This window comes from Meles meles, chromosome 17 (genome assembly GCF_922984935.1).
Source record: "Meles meles chromosome 17, mMelMel3.1 paternal haplotype, whole genome shotgun sequence".
Taxonomy (NCBI): domain Eukaryota; kingdom Metazoa; phylum Chordata; class Mammalia; order Carnivora; family Mustelidae; genus Meles; species Meles meles.
In genome coordinates, this window is record NC_060082.1 from 15304318 (window position 1) to 15318516 (window position 14199).

Below are 14199 nucleotides of genomic sequence, written 5' to 3' on the forward strand. Positions count from 1 at the left end.
CTCCTGTGCTTATACCATTGTTTTTTAAAAATGTATTGGTTGTATGATATTTTTCATATAGATAGCTTTTATTAGATATTTATAGGTAAGTTTGGCATTAGGTAGAGTTTGAGTCTTCAGTGACAAATACCTTATTCATTTGTATGCGTCAAGAACAGCAAAATATCTGTTGCATGGTTGAGGTTTACTACAAATAAATATATAAACAAAGGAAATGAGATGAGTTTGGTAAAGACTGATATTATTGAGGAAAATGTCATGGAATGAAAAGCCTGAGATATTTTAAAAATGATGAGTGAGCATTTACAATTTTGCTAACTTATGCATAACCCTTTTTCTTTATCCTATACAAAATTCTTTTTTCCATGACTTTGTAGTTTTCCAACAATGATGATCGCATGGCTTAGTACTCTCTTCTGTCAGTTAAACTACTGTAACTGAATTAGTGATTTTACTTTTTTCTGTCCTAGTTTATCTCTTGATATCCTTTTCTTTCCACAAATGTGTTCAAATGCTGCCCTTTCTAACTGTTATAGCACAGAGGATAACTGGAATTTCCTTCAAACTAGCACATTATCTTAACTTTTTATATCAAGGAAAAACGATGCAAACACTGCTTTCTCTCACATTCCCTAGAACTTTTTTTCTTCTGCATTTGACATTTCTGACCTCTGATTTTTTTTTTTTATGATTCTGACTCTCTATTCTCCCTGGTGTCGGGGACAGTGTTGCTTCCCAGTAAACACAAAGTAGTGATAGTAACACATACACATTTTCAGCTACTTGGAAAGAGATGTTACTCAAAAAGTGTGTTCGGAATGACCTTCCATTTAAATAGAATGAATCTCATACTCAGATCTTGCTTAATATCTGACCTCTTACATTTTCTTTTATGTTGTTTCTCGGTGACTTTTTGTAATACTTGTCAATTTAGGGCCATTTCCGGGTTTCATTAACAGACTAACTCCTCTTACAGGTCAGTAATGAAAATCTAAAATAAAACTGGAATTCTTACCAATTTCCCTCTTAATTTCATAAATATCTAGTTTTAAATGACAGTGCTTGGATTTAAGTTCATATAGAATGTTATTTCAAATAACACCGAGTTTTTAATGTCTATATGGCTTCATGATGTGTGTGTGTGTATATATATTATATATATATATGTATATATATAATGTTCTATTAATTCTGTTTTCTATTCCTTTGCAATATCCTGTGCTAAGCTTGTCCATTAAAATATATATTCCTTCTAAATTCTGGTTAGAGCACAAGTGGTATAGTCCTCCAGGGAGGCAAATGTAATTTGTTTGATTGGATACTCAAGTTTTCCAATTGTTTTATTTTCCTTAGAGAAATAGAACCTTTCTAGCTTTCAGGTCAATTGGTGTAATGGTTGGATTCAGATGGAATGACACTTTCTCCCCCTTGTAAGTCTCTAGTTCCTCAGAGAAATCCTTGAGAAATCTGTTGACAACTTGCTGTCATCTAGCTAGTCTAATGGTATAAATGACTTAGACACTCATTCCAAGTAGTGTGAAAGCCTAATGGTGAAGTGAAATTTTGAGAAGATCTCAAGTGCATTATGAATAAGGTACTTAGGCAGGACCTATATTCATTTCTTGCAGTTAGCTGATCAGGTCCTTGCTGGTTTGTTGTTGTTTTCTAGAGAAGTCAATTTACAGTTTTCACTCATTCAACTGTAACAACAGCCAATCAAAAATGTTACTACTGTGGGTATGGAAAAGACAATGATTATTATGAAATTTGTTTTAAGAATCTATTAAAGCAGATAGGAGATGAGATTAGATTGGCAGAAGAAAGCACAGCCCAAAATACACACAGGCCAAGTGTGTGTGGCCAAGGAGAGCACCGTGTCATGGGTAATGTAAGTAAGCACATCTGACAGACTTCCAGGGACATGACTTGGCAAACAGCACTTGGAGTGACAGCTTGGGTCAGCTTCCTACACTCTTCCCCATCATCAGGCATCAGGGAGTAGAGACATGTGACCTCAGCTTGGAGCATAGGATGTGGATCATAGGCCATAAGGAGGCAGGCTGATGCCACCAGGATGAAAGGGAGTCCCTATGCCAAGAAAAGGAGTTGTACAGCATACCTTCGCTTGCTTCAAGTTATTGGATCGAGTCTAGAGTGAAGAGGATCGTGTCCACAGACAGATCCTGTAACCCCCTCTCCCCACAGGAGTATCCGAGATGAAAACAGAGCATGGATGGGGGAAAATCATGGATAGGAAAAGTTACGTTCATGAAAGGAAATGTCTTGGAGTCAAAAGGGTCTTGAGCTAGAATGAGGGCAGTGAAATGGTCAGAGCTGTCATTATGTGTGTGCGAGTGTGCACACACACACACATTTGTGGAGGGATGGGTGAGGGTGAAAAAAATAAACAAGAAATGCATTAATAGAAAAGTAGTATCCAAAGAATTACAAGGGAATAACAGGATAGCAAGTTATTTGGTGATTATTTGGACCTGCTTGGTCATTAAAGGTCTCTCCAAGGTGACAATATATAAACTGAGATCTTGCTAAAAATAAAGACCCAGCCAACACTGCATCCCTTCATCCCTACAACCTGTGCTAGAAAAAAGTCTCAAGTCCTAAAATCTCAACTTAAATCCGGTAGTTGAACATTATACCATAAAGGCAAATTTGTAGAAAGTAGAGGTAAAACTACTACCTAATTCATACTTAGCAGGGTAGGAAGTTACCTTAATCTACAAATGTTACAGGTGTTAGGAGATTCAAAACTTCAGAGAAATATCCTGGACTCTAGTGTTATGTGAGAGACATCAGATACTCAGTTGAGTTTTTCTATGGTAGATATTAGAAGCCTCGTAATTCTCACCCTAACCTTTTAATTTTTTCACCACCTTTATTCTTGATTCGCCCTTTTAAAAGATACACTGAAAACAATTAAAACCTCATTTTAACATGTAAAATCAACATGCAAATATTTCCCCCCATGCAGTATCTTTATTTTGGACCTCATGCTTCTGTGGTCTGCCAGTCTTTGGAGAAGGCTAATCCAGGCTTTTCAAAAAGACATGAACTATTCTAAATACATAGCCCCACCAAATTTACAGATTTTTGTTGACAGCTGCTGCTTTCTTCGGGGGAAAGGCCTTGGGAAGAAATATGTAAGAATTTAACTGAGTAAATATGAATTATAAAAAGACAAAATGAATATTATTTTCAATAGTGTTATTTGTATCTGGTAATTCCTTAGCATGAGGTTCTTCAGATGATAATAAAAATATACATTTATTTTGCCCAAATGGATATCATCTCTCTTTTCTTTTTAATGTCAAGGTGGGTAAAATAAACTGCTGAATGCTTTGCATCTGACCCATAAATAGCTATTTTTGTTTTAAGGGCTGATATAAAAGAATGCCTATTTGCTGGTGTTTTTTTTGTTTTTGTTTTGTTTGTTTATTTTTGGTCTAAACCAAATTAAATGTGTGTGCTTCTCCATTACTGATTGAGGGAAAAGCTGTGTAGAGAATTATTTTCTCACCAGCTTCAGGGCAGAGAGCCCTTTAAACAAGACCTATTCTCAATTCTAGAATGTTTTTAAAGACAACGCAATTCACATCAGATTTCATGATACAGTATTTAAAGGAGGTTAAAGAGATTCATATTTTTCCTTTGTCCAAAAATGGCTCATCTTCACTTAGTTTATGAGACTGATTTTTAATAAATTTTGCTTACTATCGTTGAAGCTGCTAAAAAAATCTAAGAGAACAACAACAAAATAAGAGAACACAAGTCCAGAAGATGGGTGGCACTTATGAAAAAACATGTATTTCAGGAATGCAAAATTAATAATCCATTCATTATTTCATAGATGATTCTATCCTCGTTGAAGATTTTAGTAGGAATAACTTATGTATATTATAAGTAGGCATTATTACCTCTGTTTTGTTCATACAGTGGGACTCCATTTCAAGTTAGAAATTACTGCTCAGGATCTTTAAAATGTCAATTGAGTACTGGCATGAAGTTTAGTTTTGGACTGTACACAGAAATGATTTCCTATATATCTGTCCACATGTTGAGGATTTGATTGATGGGCCTCCTGACTTTGGGTCAAGAGTGAGTTCACGTCTCTTGGCAGGGCTTTGGCTTATTCCCTGAAAGTATAAACAGAAATCTAATGTTCACCATTTTTATTATCCTCTGTCAGGCATAATTTGACTTAGTGATATGTAAACTTAACATTACAACTTAAAGAGATTTTAAAAGCTGGAACATATTTGAGGAAAAGTGAGAAAGGTGATTTTTAGATTCAACACATTAAAAGGAAGAAAAATGTAAAGAATGGAGCTTGATCAGCATAAATGGAAGGCTTGAGGTAACTTCTAAGACTCCATTTCCTTGTTTCTTGTGTTTTTCTAGTTCCTACAACTTATTTCTTTCCTATTCTTTACCACTTTGTACTTTGCTAATTCCTATTAATCCTTTAGGAGCTACTTTAGAGGATGTTTCATTCATGTAATGAAAATTTAAAGGGTACCCAGTCATTGCTAGTTAACTGTTCTGGGTAATGAGGAACAGCAGAGAATACAAAAGAAAAAAAAAAAAAAACAGAAAAAGAAAAGAAAAAAACCCTCTTCTCGTGGAGTTTATGGATATAGAGTTGGAGAGGAGACTAATGCTAAAAAGAAAAGTAAAAAGAAAAAAGAAAGAAAATGCAACTTAAGTGTGGATAGAGAAAATAATCATATAGGAAGGGGGTTAGGAAAGACTAGGCTATAGTTCTAGGTAGGATAGCTAGGAAAGGTTTGCTAAAATGACATTTGAGGGACTATCTGAAAGAGATGACAAATAAGCCAGCATGTGTCTGTAGGAATAACATTAAGTAGAGGGAAATGAAAATGCAAAGACTGAGGAAAGTATCTGGAATATTTGAAGAGGTCAATGTAGCTGCAACAGAGAGTACAGGAACATATTAAGAGGAAATAAGCTAGGGATAATAAGGGGCCAGATTGGGTAGGGCTTTTCAGAACTTTAACTTACACAAAACTTTAACTTACACATTAAAGGTATTTTTTCAGAGGAGTGGCATGGTCTGCTTTTGTTTTAGCAAGAGTCCTTGGGCTACTGTCTTGAGAATATACCAAAGGGGAACCTGTACCGAATCAGGGAGGCCACTGCAAAAATCTTGGGAAGGGACGGTGGTGGCAGCTTGGGCCAGAGTTGTAACAAGAGTACTGATGAGCCATGAGTGGGTTATGGATCCATTTTGGAAGTAGAACCTCTGGATTTGCTGGATTGGATGGAATAGTTGAGAGGCATGAGGGAAAGAGAGGAGTCGAGGAGGATTCTAGTGTTTGGGGCCAAACAACTCGAAGAGAAAAGAGTTGCACATGGTCCAAGGTGAGGAGAGCTGTGGAAGAAGCAGCTGGGGCATAAGAGCAGAGCTCTGTTTTGAAACATTTCTGTTTGAAATGCCTAACAGGCTTCCAAGAGGAGATGTTGAATAGAAAGATACATGTAACGGTCTAGTTTAGAAGTCTAAGACATAATCACTTAGGAGTAATCAACCCAATGATGTTACTTAAAGCATTGAAATAAGACGATATTATGGAAGAACTTCTTATATATACAGGAAGGAGAGGTGTAAGGATGAGTCTTGGGACACTTCTGTATTTATAGGGCCAAGAGGATCCTAGCAAAGGATAGTGAGAAGATCAGCCCGAGGGATAAGAGGAAATTAAGAGAGTTTTATATACTTACAGCCATGTGACCTGTGTGTTTCAAGGAGGAGGGAATGTTGAGCTCTGTCAAATGCTGATGGTCCAAATAAGATGACAACTGGGAATTTACTATTTACTTTTAGTCTCATGGAAATCATTGGCGACCATGATAAGGGAGTTGTTATAATGTGGCAGACATAAAAATATTGGAGTGTTAGAGCTTGAGTGGTTGGGGGAATGCTTTAATGGGGTAGCTTGGCACAGATGGCAGGACCTGAGTATGGTAAAGAACTATCTTTGGAGGCAGGGTTGCCATGACATGTGGACATTAGTGATGTACAGGAGAATTCATCAAATAAGTACACCTATTGAAGATAAGGGAGGCAGTTTTCTCCCTTTCAGAGAGAGAGTTATAAATATAAAAAAGAGGGAAACTTAGGATGAAAGGTGTTAGGTTAGAATTGAATTTATCAGTGTAATATCACTTCATGCGTGTGTGTGTGCAAGCATATATATACATAGATATAGAAACAATATAGTAGATATATATATATATCTAATATCTTTACCATCTATCATCTATCATCTTCATATTCCCTCCTTCTATCCACTGGGGAGAGAGAGGGTCTGGGAGAATAGCAACCAAACAGTATGAGTATACTTAGCAATGATCTTTGTTTCTCAGTGTCACTCATCACTCAAGAAACCAGAATTTGGGGGTGGTTGGGTGGTTCAGTCAGTTAAACATCTGCCTTTGGCTCAGGTCATGATCCCGTGCTCCTGGGATTGAGCCCTGAGTTGGGCTCCCTCCTCAGTGGGGAGTCTGCTTCTCCCTCTTCTGATTCCCCCACCCCTGCTCATGCTCTCTTGTACTTTCTCTCTCTCTCAAATAAATAAATAAAATCTTAAAAAAAAAAAAAAGAAACCAGAATTTTCTTGGAGAAATGGCTAATGCCAGGGCAGGGAAGTAAAAGTAATCCTGGAATATTTTGTGTCAGAAAGCAAGAAGATGCTTGAAGAATTATGAGGACATGTCAATATGACACAGAATCCATCTTCATGAGTCCTCCACTGCCTCAGGGTGGAACAACTTGAGCGTTAAAATACATATTAGGAGTATTATATCCCACCGAATAGCATACAAATTTACGAGTCTGCACAGAAATAAATGTAAACAATGAAAGCTTAATTAGAAACAGAATATTGGGGTGCCTGGGTGGCTCAGTGGGTTAAAGCCTCTGCCTTCGGCTCAGGTCATGGTCCCAGGGTCATGGGATCAAGCCCCGCATCAGGTTCTCTGCTCAGCGGGGAGTCTTCTTCCCTTCCTCTCTGTCTGTCTCTCTGCCTACTTGTGATCTCTGTCTGTCAAACAAAAAAAAACAAAACAAAACCAAACCAGGATAAGTATACAGTCTTTAAATATCTGCTCACAAAATATTTATTAATTGCAAAGGGAAACTGTGTATTTTTACAGTGCATGAGCCTGAGAGAAACCAGTTTATTCATATGATTAAAGTTATCACTAATGGAACAAATAGAAATTATATAATACATGATAAAATCTAATGATCATTGAATCTCCTGCATCTAATCATGAGGAAACAGACAAATCCAAATTGATAGGTGATCTACAAAATAACTATAGTCTTCAAAATTGTTAAGATTATGAAAGTCAAGGAAAGATAGAAGAATTGTTCCAGAACAAAGACTTAAGAATCATGATAATATATGTAACATGTGATTCTGGACTGGATTTTTTGTTTGTTTGTTTAATCTGTAAAGGACAATTTTGGAACAATTGGCAAAACTTGAATGGTGTCTGAAGATAAGATAGTAAGTCTGTGTCAATGTTAGTTTTCTGATTTTGATGATTGGGTTATGTATTGGGTTACATAGAAGAATGTCTTTTTTAAGACCAAAAACACTATAGTATTCAGGGATAAGAAATACGTCAGAAATTCAGTCTCAAACGTTTCAGAAAAAAAGATACACTGTTTTTGCAACTTACCTATCATTTTGAGACAGTTTTTTTTAAGTAGTTAAAAAAAACCCACAAAAAACAAAAACCTCTAATTGAACCGTATTACAGAGAGGATAAGAATGAGAAAAGAGACACAGGGCAAAGCTCATATAGACAACTCATTTGGGAAGTACCACTGTTGTGGGAACAAGAGAAATGGAGAAGCAGAATCTAAGATTATTCCTGTTTCTCATCTTTGTCTCTAAACATTTTATTCATATTTATTTTATTTATTGAAGTATTTTTACAGGTCCATTTCCATTACAGATTGTAAATTCCTTGTAGAAAAGACCTGTGTTTCATATATCTCTTATGCGTGGCATACCACTTAGCATATCGTAATGTGCTCACTAAATATTCAAACAGTAGAACCATTCTCAAAAAAGCTATGTTTGCTTTTTAAAGCTATGGCTTTTAATTAAAGATATGATGATCAGTTTCCTACCTAAACGTGGAAAACAAAGTAAGTTGACTTTTAAGGAGAAGAAATTATAGCAAATAACTTCTAGGTTTTGGGGTATAAAATACTGAACGGTTACTAGGGTGTTTTACAACCAATTCTAGTTACTTTTGGGAAGTTGTCTGTTTTTTAAAGATAAAATAGAAAAGGGAACCAATGGGATAGTGGGATAATTAAGAGAGTAGAATAGAGTGATCATCGGTGAAGCAAAAGCATTCTTAAATGTGGAATTGTACATGAAATGTTCCTAGCCAGTATCTACAGAGAATGGGCTGGCTCTATCCCCATGCCCTAGGAAATCAACAATAAATCAGACCACTGGCTGATTTTCTGTCACATATCTGTATAAACTAATAGTTTGTTTTTTTTTTTAAGAGAGAAAGAGAGGAATTTAATAGTTTGGGAGGCTGTGGCCATGAGAGTTTCCCATCCAGTCAAGATAGGATGAAGAAAATCACTCATGTTCCTATGTTAAATTTTTAGGGATGGATTCAGTTAGAGGCATGTTTTTATGAGGTTATAGTAAACAGAGAGTTTTAACAGATATGAAGGAGAGACTAGCAAATCCAAAGCATCATACCTAGAGTGAAAATGTAATATGTTGAGGCATAGACTCAGAGAGGAAAGAAAACCAAAGTGTGTGTGTATGTGTGTGTATGTAGGGCACAGAGATGAGAGGGAATGGGAAGATGGGAGGACAGGAGAGGAGTAAGTGTTACAATAAAATGTATGAGCTCATGGAAAATGAAAAGTAGAAACAAACAAACAAAAATCTTTGACGAACTTATCTGTGTATAAAATATTTTCCCTGTAGGATCTTTCATATGGTTAAAGGGAATGAAAATATAAGCAGTTATTCAGTGAATCAAACTAGTTATGGGGATACATACACATTCCAAATATTTGAGGGCAGCCCAAGTGATTAATTTCTGCCAGATCAACCTTCCCTGTATAATTGCCTTAACTCTTTTATTCATATTGTTTGTATAAATGTGGCTCAATAGGGAATATTTAATAGACTAGAGTATTTATAATTATATAAAAATTCATGTTAGTAAACAAGGTCACTCTGCAAAGGTGATGAATCCCTGTATGACATATTTATCTGTTAGACAATGGTGTCTTTATTGCTTAGAATTGTAGCAGTGTGGACTGTGTTGGTAGTTTTATTTTTGGAGTATCAGTTAGTCAATCAATCAATTAATATTTATTGAGCTCCTGCCCAGCACTTAGGGCGCGCTCATCAAATTTGCAAATGACACAAATCTTGGAGGATGGTAAATACATTGATGACAGACATAGCGTCCAAAAAGATTTTGACAGCCTGGGGCACTGGGCTGAATCTAACAAGATGAAATGTAACGTGGATAAATAGAAATTTCTGTCCTTGGGTCCATGAAACTAACTGCAGAGATACAAGATGGGGCGGATGTGCTCTAAGCAGTGATGTAAGAAAGAAAAGACAGTATTTTAGTGAGTAGTCAGCTCAATTTAATTTATCAGTTTGAGCTGTGTGATGTCATTGCCAACAATCTAGCTTGCAATGTTGGATTATACTGAGGCGATAATCCCGTTTTCAGTTTGGCAAGTCAAATCACGTGTAGAGATTGTGGTATTTCTGGAGCCACATTTGAAGAAGAGAGACCCAAAACCATGTCCTATTTAGAATACCATGGAAAAGAAGCGCATTTAACCTGAAGAAGACTTAGGAGAAAACGACATCTTTCTTTACATCCCTGAGCTCGCACATGGGAAAGGGATTGGGTTTGTTCGGTGTGGTTTCAGTAGTTAGAGCTGGGACCTATGAACTGATGCTATAAGGAGATATTTTTCAGCTTAATCACTTATAATAGTAAAAGCTGTTCAAAGACGAAAGGTTCCCCACGTCTGCAGAAGGGGGACACTGGGGCACTTCAAACTCAGTGTCCTTATTTTGGAGGGAACGGTGCTGTAGAAGGACCATCTGCGAATTCAATGAGGTAACGTAAGTAGAGCATTCAGTCCCGTGTCAGGAATATGACACGTGATTATGTAGTTCATCGGGGCTGTTACCCTTCTCGTTGTGGGAGGTAAGTTTGACACGACGTGGGAATCATCACTGTGAGGAGTTGTAGTGGAGAGACTCACGGATGGGTCGGACACATGACATGGCTGTTACTTCGAAACGCTAACTGGGTGTGACTGACTAATAAAAATCCATTTGAACAGCCTCTGGAACCAGTCAACCTTTCCATGTGACCTTGAGTAATATAACCTTCTTGTTTTCAATTTTCTGTGATTCTTTCATTACCTTTAAAATAGAGACATAATAACAAACCTTCCTTGGATTGTTGTAAAGATAAAAAGAGAAAATACACATAAAAATTTTAATGCCAACATGCTGATTTTTCTATAAATGTGAACACTTTTATAAGGCTGAAGCAGCTAGAAAAGGATTATTGAAAGATGCAGGACTTGAGATATGTCTTAAAAAGTACGAAAAATTTAGTAAAGTAAAAGACAGTAGCAAGGTTATTCCCATGGAAAAAGTCTGGACAAAACATGGAGATGGAATTAAGCACTGTGTGATCATCAGACAGGGAGGAGACTTCTCCAATTAGATGAAATTGGCTCTGGGTGATTAGTTAGAAATCAAATTGGATGGGATGAGTAAGGAAAAACCTCAGAAGACCTTTGGTTTAGGATAGTAAGCAGTAAGAGGGACATTCCTCATGTGCTCAGGTAAGGGAACAAAACATACATATGATATTTTAAAATAATCTTTGGAGTTTTCAGAATAAATTGCCTTCCTTATGCTTAAAAATTATGGATGCATTTTTGCTAAAGGCTTCGTTAACCTAGAAATAGAAATTCTATTTTAGGGCAATTTCTATTTCAGAAAGTCCAAGACATGTTTCCTCCACAAAGTTTTCCCTTCAGATTCATATCACAGTAGTTTTTTTTTTTAATTTTTTAGTATTCAGAATGATGATCTTTATATTTGTATCATCCATCATCATCTTTTGGGAGTGAATCTGAATTCAAAGTATGTTGCCAAATCACTTTATATTAAATCTATAAAAAGGGTATTATTCAAAATTCTTAAAAAGGCTTTGCTTTAAAATGAGACCCATTAAATGAATGAAACTGGTATTTCTGGGAGGCTTGTAAGTTGGTTCTGAAAAGACAAGTCCCACAGGAAAAGTCCAAAATTATATTATATACCATACATGCATGGATTAAGGCACAACTTCTCAAAGCAACTCTGTGAAAAAGACAACACTTTATTAACTGCACACTGAATCAGTACTTAAGTCAAAAACAACTGTCATCATTTATCGTGATGCAAACACTAGTCTATTAAAACTATTCATGCCTACAAGTGCCTTGGGAGAAAGGATCACGGTTCTATTTTCTTTATTTGTAATTTGTGGGGGCAGCGTGAGTACTGGTTTCCTGCTATATGGTATTAAATTGAAATTAGATGAATATAGGCAACAAGAAAAGGATTTCTCTGGTGAGGAAGTTAGCCCAGGCATTCTGCATGGTGACTAGCTTCAGTCAGCACTTTCTTCAGTGGTTGGTGGACAGCAGAAGCAGAAAACCAACAAAGATTTGGTTCAGTGGAACAGGTGCTTGACAGTTATGATAGTCTGGTCTAGGTGGGCTTGATTGTAGTTTTTTCTTGGTAGCTTCTCAGCTATTACATGACTTTCTAGAATTTGGAATTAGACCCCCATCTAATCAGGCATGGAGAAGGGTCAGGGATTCTACTTAAAATAACAACAACAAAAAACAATAAACTCTTGTGCTCAAAGGAATACATACAGACCACCACAGGAACACAAATTTGACCCCCCCAAAATGTCATTGAAATGAACTATAAAACCCCAAGAGGATGGAGGGTCGAAAATTACCTCCTCCCCTCTTTATTCCTGCCAGTCTGTCCTTTGAATCTCCTATGATGGGATTTGAGACATCTCTACAGCTGCTACTGGCTTTGGCAATTCATTCCTTCAAGCCCCACCAATAAACATAGACAAACTCCTCTAATCCTCGAGGGGTAGAAAATGAGATAGGTGTGAAGTTTACTTGAGCAGATAAGAAATTCCACCACATGTGTTCCTATTCCTCTAGATAACTGGCAAGGGGATCATCAGAATGAGCTATTGCCAAGAACTACCTTCGTCTTCACGGTTCCAGTGTGATGGGGCCCCAGGCCAGAATTGCAAAGCAGTTAAGAGAATCTTGGAATATAAAACATGGTACAGAACACCAAAGAAGATTTAATCTTATTTATAGAAAGGTGGTTGGGAGGGGAGGGGACAACAGAAGAGAGTGGCTTGAGATCATCATTAATCATTTTGTAAGTACCAACCAAGTGAAAACATCCTTCTGGAATTCACTACAAGTGACACTGAATCCTTCTACTAAGCAAATATGTGATGAGTTGATTAAAAAAAAAAAGAAAGAAAGAAAGAAAAAGAAAAAAGAAAAAAAAAAAAAAAAAGGAAGGTCCTGAACTCTTGACTACAGATATAATACAGTGAATATAGAAAATCAAAAACATGCTTTCTATCTGACTCAAAATAAAGGTGCACTTAAACTTGTAAAAGACAACATTTTTATTTGAATGATATGACAGAACTGTCACAGGAGTGTTACCTGCTATAAAGAAAGCCTAAGAATTATTACCTTTATTAGACCAGTGACACTGAGCTTTAGCCATACATTTCTAACTTCTGTCCCTCTACAGAGACAATTTTCTTTTCTTAAATAAACTGTCATGCTAGTGTTAATATATTGTTGGCTCTCTCATGCTCTGAGAATACTGCTGATATAAAACATGTATATGTTAGATTGGTAATAGTATCTTTAGTGTAGCTGACTAGAACAAATGTGTTTCCCTCATGGCTGTGCTAATGTGATAAAGGAAAATTGGCTGTTCATCAGCTTTTGGCTGGGTAAAGACAGTAGAGATGGAACCACATTCTTTTTTATGCATTAATACCATCGAGAACTTTTCACTAGTTATATTTCATGTGCCTGCATGTTGCACAAAGATGTTGTAAAACATGAGATAATGCTACAAATAACAAAGTAGAAAAGCCTGTATCTTTTATAATGATAACAGTCAAACACCAAAGGACAGTAACAGGCTGTAAAAAATGGGATGCAAAAAAAATGCAGTCCTACGACCCAGCTGAGAGGTATATATGCAGGCCCGCAAGGACCTGGTATGTGATTTTAGGTGTTTATGTTAAGGCTTTGTTTTATAATTAAGTAAAATGTAACACAGGGTCAGTAGACTTAGAGAAGTACATGGTTTTAATAAAAGCAGATTAGATACTATGGAGCAAAGTTATATGGAATAACTTCTTGAAGAATTACTATTCCCAAGTAATTATGTTGTTAACTCCCAGGATTGGTTGATTGGTTGGTTGGTTGGTTTGGAGAGAGAGGGCTGTTGAATAGTGTCCTAAAGACATTTGCTCACTCACATATGATCTAAAGATGTTGGAGAATGGTTTATTTTCATCAATTATCATAAGGAAGTTTTAATAGAACAGCATTTTGAATGCTATGATTTGATGTGTTTTTAATTAAAGTGTTAGCATCAAACCTTTCCACTGTAATACGTTGTAATTCCTTCTTTCCCTATCCCTACTCCAACCCTCCTGTTTTGTTTGCCATTTCAGCCTCTTTGCTAGAGCACCAATTCCTTGTACGTTCAAGGTAAAGGCACTTGAGCAGGACTTTGTCGAGATTAAGTTAGTATCAAACAGCTGATCAGTTTACTCAGAAATATATGCGATCATTGAAGATTTTCTATAAATACCATCCATGAAGTAGTCTGCATAACCATTTGAACTGGCAATTCAGGTGTCACTGCACACCAATAAAATTTCATAACTTCATAATTTCACAATTATCATGTAATTGAGGGGTCATCCAGCCACAACTCATGGAACAAATCTGGTTGGTCGAATGTTTTATTATTTTATTTTTCATTTTTATTTTTT

At 36.4% G+C, this 14199-nt stretch overlaps 1 protein-coding gene across 1 annotated transcript in view; it reads left to right on the top strand.

Moving 5' to 3' along the window:
* The window catches only part of USH2A (usherin), a 714551-nt gene that overhangs the window by 31516 nt on the left and 668836 nt on the right, over positions 1–14199 (top strand). The gene's annotated exons all lie outside the window — the stretch shown is intronic.